Source organism: Triticum aestivum, chromosome 1A (assembly GCF_018294505.1).
Source record: "Triticum aestivum cultivar Chinese Spring chromosome 1A, IWGSC CS RefSeq v2.1, whole genome shotgun sequence".
Lineage (NCBI taxonomy): Eukaryota > Viridiplantae > Streptophyta > Magnoliopsida > Poales > Poaceae > Triticum > Triticum aestivum.
Window position 1 is genome coordinate 546,674,375 of NC_057794.1, and position 20,108 is coordinate 546,694,482.

At 47.1% G+C, this 20,108-nt stretch overlaps 1 pseudogene; it reads right to left on the bottom strand.

Moving 5' to 3' along the window:
- Window positions 1-19,549: 19,549 nt before the first annotated feature.
- Window positions 19,550-19,686, bottom strand: LOC123072782 (uncharacterized; annotated as a pseudogene).
- Between the last annotated feature and the right edge of the window lie 422 nt (window positions 19,687-20,108).

Here is a 20,108-nt window from a genome sequence, read left to right on the forward strand (position 1 = left end):
AGATTAATAGACTAAAGAAGCACGTAAGTAATGAATTTGAGGTGAAGGGTTAGGGTGTAGGAAAGAAAATACTTGATACGAAAATATCCAGGGATAAACCATATAGAAAATTATATCTAAGTCAAAAGGGATATATTGATAAAGTTCTTAGTCGTTTTAATATGCATAATCCCAAGCCAGCGAGTACTTTACTAGTGCACATTTTTGATTAGCTTTATGCCCCGAGACAGATGTTATGATATTGATCACATGTAAGAGTTCCCTATTCTAATGCAATTGGTTCACTTATGTATGTCATGGTTTTTTCTCGTCCTGACAAATCACGTGCATTGAGTGTTGTTACTAGATACATGTCTAAGCAGGAAAAGGAGCATTGGAAAGCACTTCAGTGGATTTCTAGGTACCTGTGAGGTTCTTCTGATGCTTATTTACAGTTTGAGAAATCAAGAAATGGATTTGTTGATTCTATTGACTATGATTTTATTGGTGATTTGGACAAGAGAAGACCACTTATATGTTTTGTTTTCACCATTGGTGGTTGTGCTATGAGTTGGAGAGCAACTTTGCAGCCTATTTTAGCTTATTCCACAAGTTATGCCAAGTATATAGTTGTTTCTAAGATATGCAAAAAAACTATTTGGTTAAGAGATTTGTACACTAAGCTCTATGAAGATATGTCTTGCCCTACCATATTTTGTGACAGCCAAAGTGCTATATGTCTTAGAAAAATAATCAAATGTATCATGAGAGAACAAAGCACATTGATTCAGATATCACTTTATTCAAGATGTTATTGCTAGCGTTGATTTGAAGGTATGCAAGGTAAGTACACATGATAATTTATCTAATATGGTGATAAAGCCAGTTCGTATCAATAAGTATGAGCTTTGCTCAGACTTAATTCGAAAAATTTGAAACTTGAACGTACGTGTGACATATCAGTACTCCCTGTGCATGTCGGTGGCACAATGTCAATCAAAGAGAAACTACAGACAGTGCCAAGTGTACAAATTAAAACTGTATGTCTCATTAATCCATCACGCAGACAACAGCTAGACACCTATGATGTGCTTCTTTCCTTGGACGAGGGATACGCTTCTTTCCTTCACGATCGAACTTCCAGCGAGACTGCGGGAGTGAAGGAAAAGGGACATTAATGTAAAACTGAAGAAAAGTGCATGCAAGTCTTTTGCCCACGCGAGTTGTGAAGTACCTTCTCTATAAAACCAGCTGGAATGGTACATGTCAGTCACAAAGGTGTGCGCCCGTTGAGAAAAGCTGAAAAGGATGTGGCATGGCCGGTCCTTTTTGGAAACGGCACGGCGATGCATGCTACTGAGGCCGAGGATGACGGAGACATCGTCCGTTCTTTCTTCCCCACGGCGAAAAACGAGCCCAGCACGCTTGTCAGTTTATGTAAGTAGCCAAGTTCATGCATATACAGTCATTCATACAAACTTATCGGTTATCGCACTGATGGGCTCATGCAGACCACGATCGACGGTACATCGTCCTTTGCGCAAGATGGATCGATGACGCATACAGTTTCAATTTGTACACTTGGTACTGCCCGTAGTTTCTAATTGATATGTCACACGTACGTTCGAGTTTCAGATTTTTCAACCTCCAATTAATCCCCGCGATTGGATCGTGCAGTGCAGTGCAGACCACGATCGACGAGACGCAGACGAGCTAGCTAGAGTGAATTCGTAGCCGTCCTGTTCCCGTACGATCTCCTAATCGATCCTAGGCGACGACGACGACGATCAACACACACCTAGCGTGGCACTTAAGTCTGGTCCTGACCACGAGTAGCAAACCGACGTGTCAACTCTTGAGAGAAACCTTGCCGTTTCCCCTAGACGTCCATCACGACGGAACTAGTAGCTCGCCAGCCGCATCAGCGAATGAATGATCAACAAATCAGCCTGTTGAAACAGGTGAGCACCCACGAATTTAAGAGCGGACGGGTACATGCATGGCCATGCATGCAGGATCGAGAGCCACACCTACAGATGATTTGATGAGTTTGGTGTTGCCAGATTCCTCCTGCAGGACACACAAGCACGGCGGCTAGCTAGATAAGATTATTCCATCGGGAACTGTTCGCGACGATGATGATCTAGTCTAACTTATCCGATTCATCCATGGCACGGATCGACCGATCCAGCAAAAACAACAAGTTTCCATGCTAGTATAGCTCCCTTTCTGCCGTTGCATCACCTTTCTTCGTTCATTCGTGGAAAGCTTGAACCCTTTTTCCCCAAGGGGGACAAGCGTATCTCATCATCCCTTCAAACTCCCAATCCCATTTCACAAATTCCCAATCCCAGCTGTGCCGCAACAACGGCCCGCCAGCTGCATGCCTGCATGCCTCCTCGTGCGGTCGTGCCGACACTTCGCCGGTCAGCTCCCCCGATTGCCACCCCGGCCCGTGTCGACTTGTCGTGGCACTAAGCAGGGATGGCAACAGTTTTGGTAAGAAAAACTACGACATCATTAGCCTGACAGGGTTGTGGTGAACGGTGTAACTGTGAATCTCAGGGTCGGCGTCAGCTCGAGAAGGAAGGATTTCACGGGAAGCAACCTGCATGGCATGCAAGATTTCCATGCAACGCCAGAATATTATTGGTTCCATTCCATTGCTTCTGCCGTCGTGTTGTGTGTCTGATTAGATTTTAAAGGTGGTTGGCTGGTTGCGACAGGTGTGCGTCCTTTCGCGCGGCAGTAATAATGGCTCCGAGTGATATATACGTGCATGATGGGCAACCTTGGATTTGAGGTGGCACAATTTGGGCCACCAGCAAAATGATTATAATTAAGTAGTTATCACTTGACATGAACTGCACTCTGCGTGTAATTAGCTAGTGACAAGATAACATTTTATATGAGGTATACTGTATGGCAAATATTCTATGAAATCAAGACAGGTTATTGGTTAGCTGCGGAGAACAGGAGCTTGAACAATTGAGAAATCAACCACTGAATTACTTGTCGGTAAGCTCACTCTCCATTGAATGATTCCGTTTCTAGATTGCATGCACGGTCGTTGAATAAAACCATGATCAAAAGCTAACAACCTTTAGTGAAAACAACATGTACATTAATTTCTTTCCATGACAAAATATGCTAATGGCTTCCCCACAAAAAATATGCTAATGGCTAGCCAGCTAGACAGTTTAGAGGCAGAAGGAATCAAGTTAACAGTTGCACAGTGTCCATTGTTTTGTTCTTACCTTACCCATACAAAAGCTTATGTCAACGATACATGGTACCAGTCCAATTCATAGACTCTAGCAAACCGACACAAAGACATCATTAACCTAAGTAACAGTGATTTAGATTTTGTAAAACATCCATATGACATCATCGACGCGAAATCAGATCACCTAATCAATTTTCTATGAACAAGCAAGAGGTAGTCTAAAGAATCTGTACTAGCTAGCCCTACAATGAAAAAGGCCATCTAATATAGGTGAGCTTAACTAGTTAGTGCACGGCTTGGTTTGGTTTAGTTATTCTTCATGCATGCATGGCTTGAACAACTAGCTATAGCTCTCCTCCGGCCATTGTACCGAACAACTTAATCATGCTCATGCATGCGGTTACTCATGCAAGACAAGTGCACATCACGCCATCTGTTGCGACGGCAACGGCCTAGAGCACTGCACATGCGCATCAACCTCTTCATAATTTCTCCCTATTCTTTTTAAATATCTCCATGATATCAGCGAATTAACGATCAATGTGTGGCCACTCTATTGATTTATTGTTGCACATACGATTAACTTTCAATTTGATATGGCATGATTGAGACTATGATCTATGGAGTATTATGACATTCTTATGTATTTGTGTGTGCGGTTAGTTTAGCTTTGTCCTTGAATAACTTCAAAGAGGAGGCACAGCCAGAGGCAGGACAGCCGGCATGATGCATATCGTGCTCTATTTTTCTGCTTTCCTTTATGGAGAAAGCAAGTCAAGATCAGGGCTCGTGTAAAGTGTCTAGCAGGATCTTTTGGTGCACAGCAGTCAACAGGGACGTCCACTTGAACCTAATCAATTGGTAATTTGGCCGCTCTACGTGCATGTTACAAGGAATCTGCTTATTCTACCACAATCTAGCTAGTCACTCTCCAGTAGCAATTTATAATCCGGCCTCGTATTGTTAATTTATAAATGCACTCGAACCTGTCGGCAACGAAGGATGCCATTAGTATATAACTTACACAGGGGAAGTGTAGTAGCGTACTGCAGTTGTAATAGGACTTAGATAATAGCAAATCTTGTCTTCTCGAAATAGGTTTTCGTCCCGCTTTATAAATAAGCAACGAACCAAAGTTCACGGTCGAACGATATATGATATGGTGGGGAGGCCCCCTTACAAAGCAGATTAAGATATACAACATGAGCCTAGAACAAGCCTAGCACCTCGCCGAGGCCCGAACAAAGACCCCCGAGCTCCCTGACAATGCCCCCAGGAGGGTGACGGCGCGAAGCGTTGCCACTGCCGAGTCTAAGAACAAATAGAGGTTTTCACCATAAGCCCTGGCACGGGGTCGAGATTCACGACGCCGTCTTCAAGAAGCAAGCGACACCCACGGATGGCACTGTCGCCGGCGCCAGAAGCACAGAGCTTTCACTCGGACACTCGCCTGCATCACCAAGAGGAGTCCTGGCCGCCAGCTCAGCGAGGGCAAACTTGTCCGCTCGATCTGGGCATTGCCAGAGCAGGCCGGAGCCCCCCGCCACCACATCCCTAGTCGCCCACGCGCCGGAAAGCCAATGTGAAGCCCGCCGTCCGGGGCCGCCGCCCCGGCATCCATGCTCCTAGGCACCACCGACCATCCACCACTCCACGACGGCCCAACCACAGTCTTGGCGAGATAGATGTTGGACATATGAATACTCAACTTGGTTAAGATGAACTATTCAAATTCAAGCCCTGAAATCTAATTCACATGCATGTTCAGTCTACATCGCAAATTGGGTCGAGTACATACGCACTAGCTGGTGTACTAGATACAACAGGGAGCCATGCATGCATTGATTTCTCTAGCTACCGATTGTTGGGGTACGTATACAGGTACGCTTCGTGGACCAGTAACGGACAAGCCTTCACATCGATCAGGGCGACATGATTCGCCACACGAAACTCGGCATGATCGACTATGATATGACCCCCCGCCCTTTGGTTTGGTTTGAAAATGGCAGCGCTTGCTCGTAAACTCGATTAGAAAAGGAGAGGTTGCCTACCTCCGGTGAAGTAGCTTCCAACTTTGCCAAAAGGAACAGTACACTACTACTAGTCGACAAGCCCACAAGTGCAAGCATGCATCGCGCCAAAGAACATGCATGGGTGGCGCTCCAAATCCGCGAAACGAATGCTGGTAATCATATCCACGGTAAAACAGGGCGGCCCCTCGGTCTGAAAGCAAGCATTTTCGCAGAGTAATGAGCGACTTCGGTTACATTTTTCCTTTCGATTCTTTGTAGTATGATCAGAAATGTGATCTATATCTACGTAGACGGTCACCAGCCATACATCCATTTCTACGACGAGTAATTTAAAGCGGAAAGATTACGTACGTACGTGCAAATCGGTTGGAGGTAAGCCTACAAAGCATTGCTTGCACCACGCTCGAAGCGATCGACGACCGGCCGGCACCTACATACGTACGCGCGTCGATGATCGATGGAGCTCCGGCCAGCCGTCCGCCAGGTACGGAGGGCCGGGCGCCGGCATGGTCCGCATGCAACGCAACGCTCACGACCGCGACCGGCCACCGCACGTAGGCTCCCGGCCGTGTGGACGCCGAGCTTTCTAGAACTCACGCAAGCTTCCCTCCACTCTCCGCCGTTCCTTTGTGGACTGTGGTTGTTAATTGTGGCGTTTGCAAGCCACCTCCCTCCGTGCTTTGCGAGTAGAGAGCCATCATTGGCCATTAGAGCAACTCCAATCGCAATGACCCAAACTAACACGGATTTTATTCGATTTTTTGTCTGTTTGAGACACTCGTCCGTCTAGCGGACATGAGGCAGACACGCACAGGCGATAACTGCTTTCAACGTGCAGACACAAAAGCGGACAAACGCACGACAACACCATGGCAAGCAACTCCTCTACAGTCGCCCCCGTCTCCTCTTCCTCAGCGGTGCTGGCGCCGGTGCCGGCGGGAACCTCCTCGCATCACTCCTCTGCTCCTCCTTGCCGACGGGCACTTCATCACGCCGCCCCTCCACTCCCCGCTGCGTCGCGCCTCCGCTCCTCCTCGCAGGCGGCACCTCCACGCGCCGCCCCTCTACTCCTCGTTGCGTCGGTCCTCCGCTCCTCCTCGCTGGTGGGCACCTCCTCGTGCCGCCCCTCCGTTCCTCCTCGTCGGCGGGCACCTCCTCGTGTCGCCCCTATGCTCCCCGTCATGTCGCCCCTCCGCTCCTCCTCGCCGGCGAGCACCTCCTCGTGTCGCCCCTATGCTCCCCGTCGTGCCGCCCCTCCGCTCCTCCTCGCCGGCGGGCACCTCCTCGTGTCGCCCCTTTGCTCCCCGTCGTGCCGCCCCTCCGCTCCTCCTAGCCGGTGGGCACCTCTCGTATCGCCCCTCTGCTCCCCGTCGTGCCGCTCCTCCTTGCCAGTGGGCACCTCTTGTAAGAATATTGGGAAGCGTTAAACCCTTTGCTCGGGCCGCACTTGTATTTATATGGGCATTGCCGTGGCTTACAAGAAGAAAACGATCGACAGAGATCGACCGGTAGAGTTTGGAACAGAAGAAGAGATAGAGAGGAGATACAGGTTTAAACGGGAGAAGTTCTCTCTCTATACAACTCTATCTCTATACAAATATTCCAACACTCCCCCTCAATCTAAACCTATGCTATTCCAAGGTTGAGAGTGAACTTAAACTCATCAAGTCTCCTCATAGTGAGAGGTTTTGTAAAGCCATCAGCCAATTGATCACCAGTGGGTATAAACTGTATGTCAAGCAGTTTGCGAGCTACTCTTTCTCTGGCGAAGTGAAAATCAACCTCAATATGTTTAGTACGTGCATGAAAAACAGGATTAGCTGAAAGATAGGTTGCACCAATATTATCACACCATAATCTTGCAGCTTGTGGAGTCTTAATTCCGAGCTCATAAAGCAATGTTTGAATCCACATGACTTCAGCTGTGGCATTTGCTAGAGCCTTATACTCTGCCTCAGTACTTGACCTTGAAACTGTAGCTTGTTTCCTTGCACTCCATGATATAAGATTTGTTCCCAGAAAAACAGCAAATCCACCTGTAGACCTTCTATCATCAGGACATCCTGCCCAATCTGCATCTGAATAAGCAGTCACAAGCATAGACGAAGACTTGACAATTCTCAGTCCAAGTCCTTCTGAGAACTTCAGATACCTTACAATTCTTTTAACTGAAGTCCAATGAGGGGTAGTAGGTGCATGCAAATATTGACACACTTTGTTTACAGAGTAAGAAATATCAGGACGTGTAAGAGTTAAATATTGTAATGCACCCACAACACTTCTATAGTTTGTTGCATCCTCAGGTCCAAGTGCCTCTCCACTATCAACTGTGAGTTTTTCTGAGGTTGAGATTGGTGTACTTACAGGTTTGCAGTTTTCCAACCCTACTCTCTTGAGTATGTCATGAGCATATTTCTCTTGTGAAAGAAGTATACCATCTCTTATCTGTTTGACCTCTATGCCAAGAAAATAATGAAGATCTCCTAGATCCTTAAGAGCAAACTCCATCTTTAAATCCTTAAGCAAACAAGTGGTAGCATCTGAACTTGAACTAGCAACAATAATGTCATCAACATATACTAAAATATAGATAATGACATTTCCTTATAGAAAAACAATGAGGTATCTGCCTTAGATGGTGTAAACCCAAGTTGTTGTAACTGAGTGCTCAACCTTGAGTACCAGGCTCTTGGGGCCTGTTTCAAACCTTATAAAGCCTTATCTAACTTGCAAACAAAATGAGGTAAATTTTTGTTCTCATAACCTGGTGGTTGCCGCATAAAAACCTCTTCTTCCAGAACACCATGAAGAAACGCGTTCTGAACATCTAATTGCCTTAAACTCCAACCCTTGGAAACTGCAACAGATAGCACAAGTCGAGTTGTAGCTGCTTTAACAACAGGACTAAAAGTATCATCATAATCAATACCAAATCTCTGCTTGAAACCTTTCGCAACTAACCTTGCCTTATATCTGTCTATGCTTCCATCAGATTTTCTCTTGATCTTGTATACCCACTTGCAATCTATGACATTGATGCCCTTTGTTGGTGGTACTAGACGCCAAGTTTTGTTTTTCATAAGTGCTTCATATTCAACATCCATAGCCTTTTTCCATTCTTTACAAGCAAGTGCATCATGCAAATGAGTTGGTTCACCCATACTAGTAAGAAAAGCACGTTTAATTTTATCATACCTTATAGTGCCATCAGTGTATTCTTTCTTCTTAACAATACCAGACCGAGACCTCATGTGTCGAAGTGGAACACCTGGCGCATCAGACTCACCAGAAGAATTTGCAACCACAGAAGATCCGGCCGGATCCGTTGCGCCAGACCGATCTGGATCATCCGCGACAGACCGCTCCAGATCCGAGGCGACAGGGATCTCCTTCGCGATCAACGCTCCAGTGGAGCCGCGCCGCGTGTCACCCTCGCTGGCTGTCTCCTCGGATGCGCGGGGCGAGACGTTGGTGCTGGGCCCCGTGCCTGTCTCCTGGTCGGCCACCAGCCCATCAGTCGCACGCGTGGCGCTCGGGGAGCGGCACTGGCCTGCGCCGGTTTGGCTAGGCTGGCCCATGCTGCCTGGGCTGTCGTCGGCTAGCGCATGCGACACGGAGGGAATCGCCTGGGATCGCGCGCCAAGCCTGACACGGGGATTTTCCTCGGATCCTGTGCTGCTGCCGCCCAAATCTTCCTAGGATCCCGTGATAGTTTTGGCTGCATCTCTTTGCATAAAATCACGCCCTGAAGCTGCACTTTTACCATCAAAAACCATATTTTCTTTAGGATTAGTCACATGATCAGCACTATTTAACCCACCCCCATGATCTGGACTAGACACATATTCCGGAAGAAGTGCAATTTCTGCACGAAGAAGAGCTCCGGCATTTGGATGAAGTTTTTCAAAAGGGAATATCGTTTCATCAAATATAACATCACGAGAAATATAGATTCGTCCAGTAGAGAGTTCAAGACACTTGTATCCTTTGTGAAGGTTACTATAACGAAGAAACACACATTGAGTTGAATGAAACTCAAGTTTGTGATGATTATATGGATGAAGATTAGGGTAGCAAGCACACCCAAAAATTCTCAAGGAGTTATAATCTGGTTTTTGATGAAACAATTTTTCCAAAGGAGTAATATGACCAATTACTTTGTTGGGAAGACGATTTATAAGATAAGTGGCAGCAATGAAGGCTTCGTCCCAATATTTTAAGGGCATGGATGCATGAGCTAGAAGGGATAGGCCTACTTTGACAATGTGGCGATGTTTACGCTCGGCGGAGCCATTCTGCTGATGAGCATGAGGGCAAGAGACATGATGACTAATACCAATGTCACGAAAGAAAGAGTTGAGTTTCTCATACTCTCCTCCCCAGTCACTTTGGACTGCAATAATCTTTCTATTGAATTGACGCTCAACAAGTTTCTAAAATTCTTGGAAGATGGAAAGAACTTCAGATTTAAACTTAAGCAAATATATCCAAGTGAATTTGCTAAAGTCATCAATAAAGCTAACATAATATTTTTTTCTTTCAAAAGAATCTCTTGCATGGCCCCATACATCACTAAAAATAAGTTCCAATGGAGCACGGGACACACTATTTGACTTAGGATAAGGGAGTTGATGACTCTTTCCACACTGACAAGCATCACAAACAGACTCAATATTTTGACTGGATGACAATGGAAGATTGCCTTTATTCACTACTAGCTTGACTATGATCGAAGAAGGATGTCCTAATCTTTGATGCCATCTCGCCAAGGAGGGCTTGATGACGGAGTAAACTTGATGACGACTCTTTCGACTAAGTGCTCCGGATGTGATGGGATACAAGTCTCCAATGCATCTACCGTGATGAATGAGCTCCCTCGTTGCCCGATCCTTGATGAAAAAATATGTTGGATGAGTTTCAAAGAAAACATTATTATCGGCAGATAAACGAGACATGGATGCTAGGTTTTTGTCGGCTTGTGGAACATGAAGGACATCTTTTAGAATAAGATCATGTTTAAGAGTAGGGGAATTAATAGATGCTTGACCAATGTGACAAATATCCATACCTCCACCGCTTGCGGTGTGAATTTGATCGTTGCCGAGATATCTCTCCCTCATGGAGAGTTTTTCAAGCTCGTTGGTGACATGATCAGTGGCCCCTGAATCGGCGTACCAGACCGTGCCATCTCCTCCTTGCTCTCTGATTGCAGCAGAGACATGACGGGCGTCAGGAACGTAGTCTTCATCATAACGATGCCAACAGTCCATGACCTCATGGCCCGGTTTCTTTCACAATTGACACCGAACACGGTTGCTTGAGGAAGGTCCAGAGGAGGTGTGATTTTTGTTGAAGCCACCCCCTCCAGAACAGGCAGGAGCGTTGGTGCTAGTGTAGCCGCCCCCGCTGGATCGAGCGCCTGGTCCGCTGCCGCGGCCGCGCCCGCTACCACCGCTGCTGTTGTTGTGGTTCCTGTTGGGGAACGTTGCAGAAAACAAAATTTTTCCTACTCGTTTCACCAAGATCATCTAGGAGTTCATCTAGCAACGAGTGATTAGATGCATCTACATACCTTTGTAGGTCGCGCACGGAAGCGTTCAAAAGAATGGTGATGATGTAGTCGTACTCGACGTGATCCAAATCACCGATGACCAGCGCCGAACGGACGGCACCTCCGCGTTCAACACACGTACGGGACGGGAGATGTCTCCTCCTTCTTGATCCAGCAAGGGGGGAGGAGAGGTTGATGAAGATCCAGCAGCACGACGGCATGGTGGTGGATGCAGGGCGTCACAGCAGCAGGGCTTCGCCGAGACTACGAGGGAGAGACGTAACGGGGGGAGATGGAGGCGCCAGGGGCTGGTGTGAAATCCCTCCTCTCCCCCCACTATATATAGGGGTGCCAGGGGGGGCGCCGGCCCTAGTAGATGAGATCTACTAGGGGGGGCGGCGGCCAAGGGGAGGTTTCCCTCCCCCCCAAGGCACCTAGGGGTGCCTTCCACCACATGGACTCTTCCATGGTGGAAACCCTAGGCGCATGGGCCTATAGGGGCTGGTGCCCTTGGCCCATCTAGGCCAAGGCGCACCCCCTACAGCCCATGTGGCCCCCCGGGACAGGTGGCCCCACCCGGTGGACCCCCGGGACCCTTCCGGTGGTCCCGGTACAATACCGATAACCCCGAAACTTGTCCCGATGCCCGAAATAGCACTTCCTATATATAATTCTTTACCTCCGGACCATTCCGGAACTCCTCGTGACGTCCGGGATCTCATCCGGGACTCCGAACAACATTCGGGTTTCTGCATATACATATCTTCATAACCCTAGCGTCACCGAACCTTAAGTGTGTAGACCCTACGGGTTCGGGAGACAAGCAGACATGACCGAGACGACTCTCCGGTCAATAACCAACAGCGGGATCTGGATACCCATGTTGGCTCCCACATGCTCCACGATGATCTCATCGGATGAACCACGATGTCGAGGATTCAATCAATCCCGTACGCTATTCCCTTTGTCTATCGATATGTTACTTGCCCGAGATTCGATCGTCGGTATCCCAATACCTCGTTCAATCTCGTTACCGGCAAGTCACTTTACTCGTACCGTAATGCATGATCCCGTGACCAGACACTTGGTCACTCTGAGCTCATTATGATGATGCATTACCGAGTGGGCCCAGTGATACCTCTCCGTCATACGGAGTGACAAATCCCAGTCTTGATCCATGTCACCCAACAGACACTTTCGGAGATACCCGTAGTCTACCTTTATAGTCACCCAGTTACGTTGTGACGTTTGGCATACCCAAAGCACTCCTACGGTATCCGGGAGTTACACGATCTCATGGTCTAAGGAAAAGATACTTTGACATTGGAAAACTCTAGCAAACGAACTATACGATCTTGTGCTATGTTTAGGATTGGGTCTTGTCCATCACATCATTCTCCCAATGATGTGATCTCGTTATCAATGACATCCAGTGTCCATAGTCAGGAAACCATGACTATCTGTTGATCAACGAGCTAGTCAACTAGAGGCTCACTAGGGACATGTTGGTGTCTGTTATTCACACATGTATTACGATTTCCGGATAACACAATTATAGCATGAATAAAGACAATTATCATGAACAAGGAAATATAATAATAATGCTTTTATTATTGCCTCTAGGGCATATTTCCAACAGTCTCCCACTTGCACTAGAGTCAATAATCTAGTTACATTGTGATGAATCGAACACCCATGGAATTCTGGTGTTGATCATGTTTTGCTCTAGGGAGAGGTTTAGTCAACGGATCTGCTATATTCAGGTCCGTATGTACTTTACAAATCTCTATGTCTCCATCTTGAACATTTTCACGAATGGAGTTGAAGCGACGCTTGATGTGCCTTGTCTTCTTGTGAAACCTGGGCTCCTTGGCAAGTGCAATAGCTCCAGTGTTGTCACAGAAGAGCTTGATCGGCCCCGACGCATTGGGTATGACTCCTAGGTCGGTGATGAACTCCTTCACCCATATTGCTTCATGTGCTGCCTCCGAGGCTGCCATGTACTCCGCTTCACATGTAGATCCCGCCACGACGCTTTGCTTGCAACTGCACCAGCTTACTGCCCCACCATTCAAAATATACACGTATCCGGTTTGTGACTTAGAGTCATCCAGATCTGTGTCGAAGCTAGCGTCGACGTAACCCTTTACGACGAGCTCTTCGTCACCTCCATAAACGAGAAACATTTCCTTAGTCCTTTTCAGGTACTTCAGGATATTCTTGACCGCTGTCCAGTGTTCCTTGCCGGGATTACTTTGGTACCTTCCTACCAAACTGACGGCAAGGTTAACATCAGGTCTGGTACACAGCATGGCATACATAATAGAACCTATGGCTGAGGCATAGGGGATGACGCTCATCTCTTCTATATCTTCTGCCGTGGTCGGACATTGAGCTGAGCTCAATTTCATACCTTGTAACACAGGCAAGAACCCCTTCTTGGATTGATCCATATTGAACTTCTTCAATATCTTATCAAGGTATGTGCTTTGTGAAAGACCTATGAGGCGTCTCGATCTATCTCTATAGATTTTGATGCCTAATATATAAGCAGCTTCTCCAAGGTCCTTCATTGAAAAACTTTTATTCAAGTAGGCCTTGATGCTGTCCAAGAGTTCTATATCATTTCCCATCAAAAGTATGTCATCTACATATAATATGAGAAATGCTACAGAGCTCCCACTCACTTTCTTGTAAACGCAGGCTTCTCCATAAGTCTGTGTAAACCCAAACGCTTTGATCATCTCATCAAAGCGAATGTTCCAACTCCGAGATGCTTGCACCAGCCCATAAATCGAGCGTTGGAGCTTGCACACTTTGTCAGCATTCTTAGGATCGACAAAACCTTCCGGCTGCATCATATACAATTCTTCCTTAAGGAAACCATTAAGGAATGCCGTTTTGACGTCCATTTGCCATATTTCGTAATCATAGAATGCGGCAATTGCTAACATGATTCGGACGGACTTCAGCTTCGCTACCGGTGAGAAAGTCTCATCGTAGTCAACCCCTTGAACTTGTCGATAACCCTTAGCGACAAGCCGAGCTTTATAGATGGTCACATTACCATCCGCGTCTGTCTTCCTCTTAAAGATCCATTTATTTTCTATGGCTCGCCGCTCAACGGGCAAGTCAGTCAAAGTCCATACTTTGTTTTCATACATGGATCCTATCTCGGATTTCATGGCTTCTAGCCATTTGTCGGAATCCGGGCCCGCCATCGCTTCTTCATAGTTCGAAGGTTCACCGTTGTCTAACAGCATGATTTCCAAGACAGGGTTGCCGTACCACTCTGGTGCGGAACGTGTCCTTGTGGACCTTCGAATTTCAGTAGGGGCTTGATCAGAAGTATCTTGATCATTGTCATTAACTTCCTCTCTAGTCGGTGCAGGCACCTCAGGAACATTTTCTTGAGTTGCGCCATTTTCCGGTTCAAGAGGTAATACTTCATCAAGCTCTACTTTCCTCCCACTTACTTCTTTCGAGAGAAACTCTTTCTCCAGAAAGGACCCATTCTTGGCAACAAAGATCTTGCCTTCGGATCTGAGGTAGAAGGTGTACCCAATAGTTTCTTTTGGGTATCCTATGAAGACGCATTTTTCCGACTTGGGTTCGAGCTTTTCAGGTTGAAGTTTCTTGACATAAGCATCGCATCCCCAAACTTTTAGAAACGACAGCTTAGGTTTCTTCCCAAACCATAATTCATACGGTGTCGTCTCAACGGATTTCGACGGAGCCCTATTTAAAGTGAATGCGGCAGTCTCTAAAGCATAGCCCCAAAAGGATAGCGGTAAATCGGTAAGAGACATCATAGATCGCACCATATCTAATAGAGTGCGATTACGACGTTCGGACACACCATTACGCTGAGGTGTTCCAGGCGGCGTGAGTTGTGAAACTATTCCACATTTTCTTAAGTGTGTGCCAAACTCGTGACTCAAGTATTCTCCTCCACGATCTGATCGTAGAAACTTGATTTTCCTGTCACGTTGATTTTCAACCTCACTCTGAAATTCCTTGAACTTTTCAAAGGTTTCAGACTTGTGTTTCATTAAGTAGATATACCCATACCTACTTAAATCATCAGTGAGGGTGAGAACATAACGATAGCCACCGCGAGCCTCAACACTCATTGGACCGCACACATCAGTATGTATGATTTCCAATAAGTCGGTTGCTCGCTCCATTGTTCCTGAGAACGGAGTCTTGGTCATTTTACCCATAAGGCATGGTTCGCACGTGTCAAATGATTCATAATCAAGAGACTCTAAAAGTCCATCAGCATGGAGCTTCTTCATGCGTTTGACACCTATGTGACCAAGGCGGCAGTGCCACAGGTATGTGGGACTATCATTATCAACCTTACTTCTTTTGGTACTCACATTATGAACATGTGTAGCATCACGTTCGAGATTCATAAAGAATAAACCATTCACCATAGGAGCATGACCATAAAACATATCTCTCATAAAAATGGAACAACCATTATTCTCAGATTTAAAAGAGTAGCCATCTCGAATTAAACGAGATCCCGATACAATGTTCATGCTCAAAGCTGGCACTAAATAACAATTATTAAGGTTTAAAACTAATCCCGAAGGGAGATGCAGAGGTAGCGTGCCGACGGCGATCACATTGACCTTGGAACCATTCCCGACGCGCATCGTCACCTCGTCCTTTGCCAGTTTCCGCTTATTCCGCAGCCCCTGCTTTGAGTTACAAATGTGAGCAACTGCACCGGTATCAAATACCCAGGAGCTACTACGGGCACTAGTAAGGTACACATCAATTACATGTATATCACATATACCTTTTGTTTTGCCGGCCTTCTTATCCGCTAAGTACTTAGGGCAGTTCCGCTTCCAGTGACCGCTTCCCTTGCAATAAAAGCACTCAGTCTCGGGCTTGGGTCCATTCTTTGGCTTCTTCCCGGCAGCTTGCTTGCCGGGCGCGGCAACCTCCTTGCCGTCCTTCTTGAAGTTCTTTTTACCCTTGCCTTTCTTGAACTTAGTGGTTTTATTGACCATCAACACTTGATGTTCCTTCCTGACTTCTACCTCTGCTGATTTCAGCATAGCAAATACTTCAGGAATGGTCTTTTCCATCCCCTGCATATTGAAGTTCATCACAAAGCTCTTGTAGCTTGGTGGAAGCGACTGGAGGATTCTGTCAATGACCGCATCATCCGGGAGATTAACTCCCAGCTGAGTCAAGCGGTTATGCAACCCAGACATAGTGAGTATGTGCTCACTGACAGAACTGTTTTCCTCCATCTTACAGCTGAAGAATTTGTCGGAGACTTCATATCTCTCGACCCGGGCATGAGCTTGGAAAACCATTTTCAGCTCTTCGAACATCTCATATGCTCCATGTCTCTCAAAACGCTTTTGGAGCCCCGGCTCTAGGCTGTAAAGCATGCCGCACTGAACGAGGGAGTAGTCATCGGAACGTGCCTGCCAAGCGTTCATAACATCTTGTTCTGCAGGGAGAACGGGTGCGTCACCAAGCGGTGCTTGTAGGACATAATCTTTCTTGGCAGCTATGAGGATGATCCTCAGGTTCCGGACCCAGTCCGTATAGTTGCTGCCATCGTCTTTCAGCTTGGTTTTCTCTAGGAACGCGTTGAAGTTGAGGACTACGTTGGCCATTTAATCTACAAGACATATTGTAAAATATTTAGACTAAGTTCATGATAATTAAGTTCAACTAATCAAATTATTAATGAACTCCCACTTAGATTAGACATCCCTCCAGTCATCTAAGTATTACATGATCCGAGTTTAACTAGACCGTGTCCGATCATCACGTGAGACGGACTAGTCAACATCGGTGAACATCTTCATGTTGATCGTATCTTCTATACGACTCATGCTCGACCTTTCGGTCTTCTGTGTTCCGAGGCCATGTCTGTACATGCTAGGCTCGTCAAGTCAACCTAAGTGTTTGCATGTGTAAATCTGTCTTACACCCGTTGTATGTGAACGTCTGAATAAAACACCCGATCATCACGTGGTGTTTTGAAACAGCGAACTGTCGCAACGGTGCACAGTTAGGGGGAACACTTCTTGAATTTATTGTGAGGGATCATCTTATTTACTACCGTCGTTCTAAGTAAACAAGATGCAAAACATGATAAACATCACATGCAATCAAATAATAAACGTGACATGATATGGCCAATATCACATAGCTCCTTTGATCTCCATCTTGGGGCTCCATGATCATCTTGTCACCGGCTTGACACCATGATCTCCATCATCATGATCTCCATCATCGTGTCTCCATGAAGTTGCTCGCCAACTATTACTTCTACTACTATGGCTAACGCGTTTAGCAATAAAGTAAAGTAATTTACATGGCGTTTCTCGATGACACGCAGGTCATAAAAAGAATAAAGACAACTCCTATGGCTCCTGCCGGTTGTCATACTCATCGACATGCAAGTCGTGAATCCTATTACAATAGCATGAACATCTCATACATCACATATAGATCATTCATCATTCATCACAACTTTGGCCATATCATATCACAAACCACTTGCTGCAAAAACAAGTTAGACGTCCTCTAATTGTTGTTGCAAGTTTTACGTGGCTGAATTAGGGTTCTAGCAAGAACGTTTTCTTACCTACGTTAAAGCCACAACGTGATTTGTCAACTTCTATTTACCCTTCATAAGGACCCTGTTCATCGATTCCGCTCCAACTAAAGTGAGAGAGACAGACACCCGCCAGCCACCTTATGCAACTAGTGCATGTTAGTCGGTGGAACCGGTCTCACGTAAGCGTACGTGTAAGGTTGGTCCGGGCCGCTTCATCCCACAATACCGCTGAAGCAAGAAAGGACTAGTAACGGCAAGAAAGTTGACAAATCTACGCCCACAACAAATTGTGTTCTACTCGCGCAAGAAGAACTACGCATAGACCTAGCTCATGATGCCACTGTTGGGGAACGTTGCAGAAAACAAAAATTTTCCTACTCGTTTCACCAAGATCATCTAGGAGTTCATCTAGCAACGAGTGATTAGATGCATCTACATACCTTTGTAGATCGCGCACGGAAGCGTTCAAAAGAACGGTGATGATGTAGTCGTACTCGACGTGATCCAAATCACCGATGACCAGCGCCGAACGGACGGCACCTCCGCGTTCAACACACGTACGGGACGGGAGACGTCTCCTCCTTCTTGATCCAGCAAGGGGGGAGGAGAGGTTGATGAAGATCCAGCAGCACGACGGCGTGGTGGTGGATGCAGGGCGTCACAGCAGCAGGGCTTCGCCGAGACTACGAGGGAGAGACGTAACGGGGGGAGATGGAGGCGCCAGGGGCTGGTGTGAAATCCCTCCTCTCCCCCCCACTATATATAGGGGTGCCAGGGGGGGCGCCGGCCCTAGTAGATGAGATCTACTAGGGGGGGCGGCGGCCAAGGGGAGGTTTCCCTCCCCCCCAAGGCACCTAGGGGTGCCTTCCACCACATGGACTCTTCCATGGTGGAAACCCTAGGCGCATGGGCCTATAGGGGCTGGTGCCCTTGGCCCATCTAGGCCAAGGCGCACCCCCTACAGCCCATGTGGCCCCCCGGGACAGGTGGCCCCACCCGGTGGACCCCCGGGACCCTTCCGGTGGTCCCGGTACAATACCGATAACCCCGAAACTTGTCCCGATGCCCGAAATAGCACTTCCTATATATAATTCTTTACCTCCGGACCATTCCGGAACTCCTCGTGACGTCCGGGATCTCATCCGGGACTCCGAACAACATTCGGGTTTCTGCATATACATATCTTCATAACCCTAGCGTCACCGAACCTTAAGTGTGTAGACCCTACGGGTTCGGGAGACAAGCAGACATGACCGAGACGACTCTCCGGTCAATAACCAACAGCGGGATCTGGATACCCATGTTGGCTCCCACATGCTCCACGATGATCTCATCGGATGAACCACGATGTCGAGGATTCAATCAATCCCGTACGCTATTCCCTTTGTCTATCGATATGTTACTTGCCCGAGATTCGATCGTCGGTATCCCAATACCTCGTTCAATCTCGTTACCGGCAAGTCACTTTACTCGTACCGTAATGCATGATCCCGTGACCAGACACTTGGTCACTCTGAGCTCATTATGATGATGCATTACCGAGTGGGCCCAGTGATACCTCTCCGTCATACGGAGTGACAAATCCCAGTCTTGATCCATGTCACCCAACAGACACTTTCGGAGATACCCGTAGTCTACCTTTATAGTCACCCAGTTACGTTGTGACGTTTGGCATACCCAAAGCACTCCTACGGTATCCGGGAGTTACACGATCTCATGGTCTAAGGAAAAGATACTTTGACATTGGAAAACTCTAGCAAACGAACTATACGATCTTGTGCTATGTTTAGGATTGGGTCTTGTCCATCACATCATTCTCCCAATGATGTGATCTCGTTATCAATGACATCCAGTGTCCATAGTCAGGAAACCATGACTATCTGTTGATCAACGAGCTAGTCAACTAGAGGCTCACTAGGGACATGTTGGTGTCTGTTATTCACACATGTATTACGATTTCCGGATAACACAATTATAGCATGAATAAAGACAATTATCATGAACAAGGAAATATAATAATAATGCTTTTATTATTGCCTCTAGGGCATATTTCCAACAGTTCCTTCCCTGATCGCGCCCACGGCCAGTACCACGGCCACACGAGGTAGCGTTAGCTGAAGACTGGCGCACGTTCATCCCATGGAGAAGATTGAGACGTGCGTCAAAACTGAGAAGCTGCGTGTATAGCTCCTGGACGGTCACGGGTTCAACCCGCACAGCAAGCGCCTACACGACCGGGTTGTAGTCGAGGTCGAGGCCGGCCAGAACTTGGGAGACGATCTCGCCTCTGGACATGGCAGCTCCGGTGCAGGCGATCTCATCCATGAGCATCTTGATCTTGGCTAAGTACTCTGACATGGACATGTTACCCTTCTTGAGGTTTGTGAGTTCCATCCGAGTATTGATCGCCTGTGCTTCGGTTTGGGCAGCAAACATAGCTTCGATCGCCGCCCACACCTCCGCCGGTGTCTGAAGGGTAACCACCTGTGCAAGAATCTCGCGAGACAGAGAACCCATCAGAAAGCTCTGAACCTGTTGCTGTTGTGCATACCAGAGAACTCGGGCAAAATTGGCGATCTGCTCCTCCTTCCCATCCTTGGTGATGGTGAGGGTTTCCGGTGGCGCCTGGCTCGCCAGATCAAGGTGGTGGCCCATCTGTGCGCCTTTGATTTGAGGCAGCACGATGGCCTTCCACATGAGGTAGTTGTTCCTCATAAG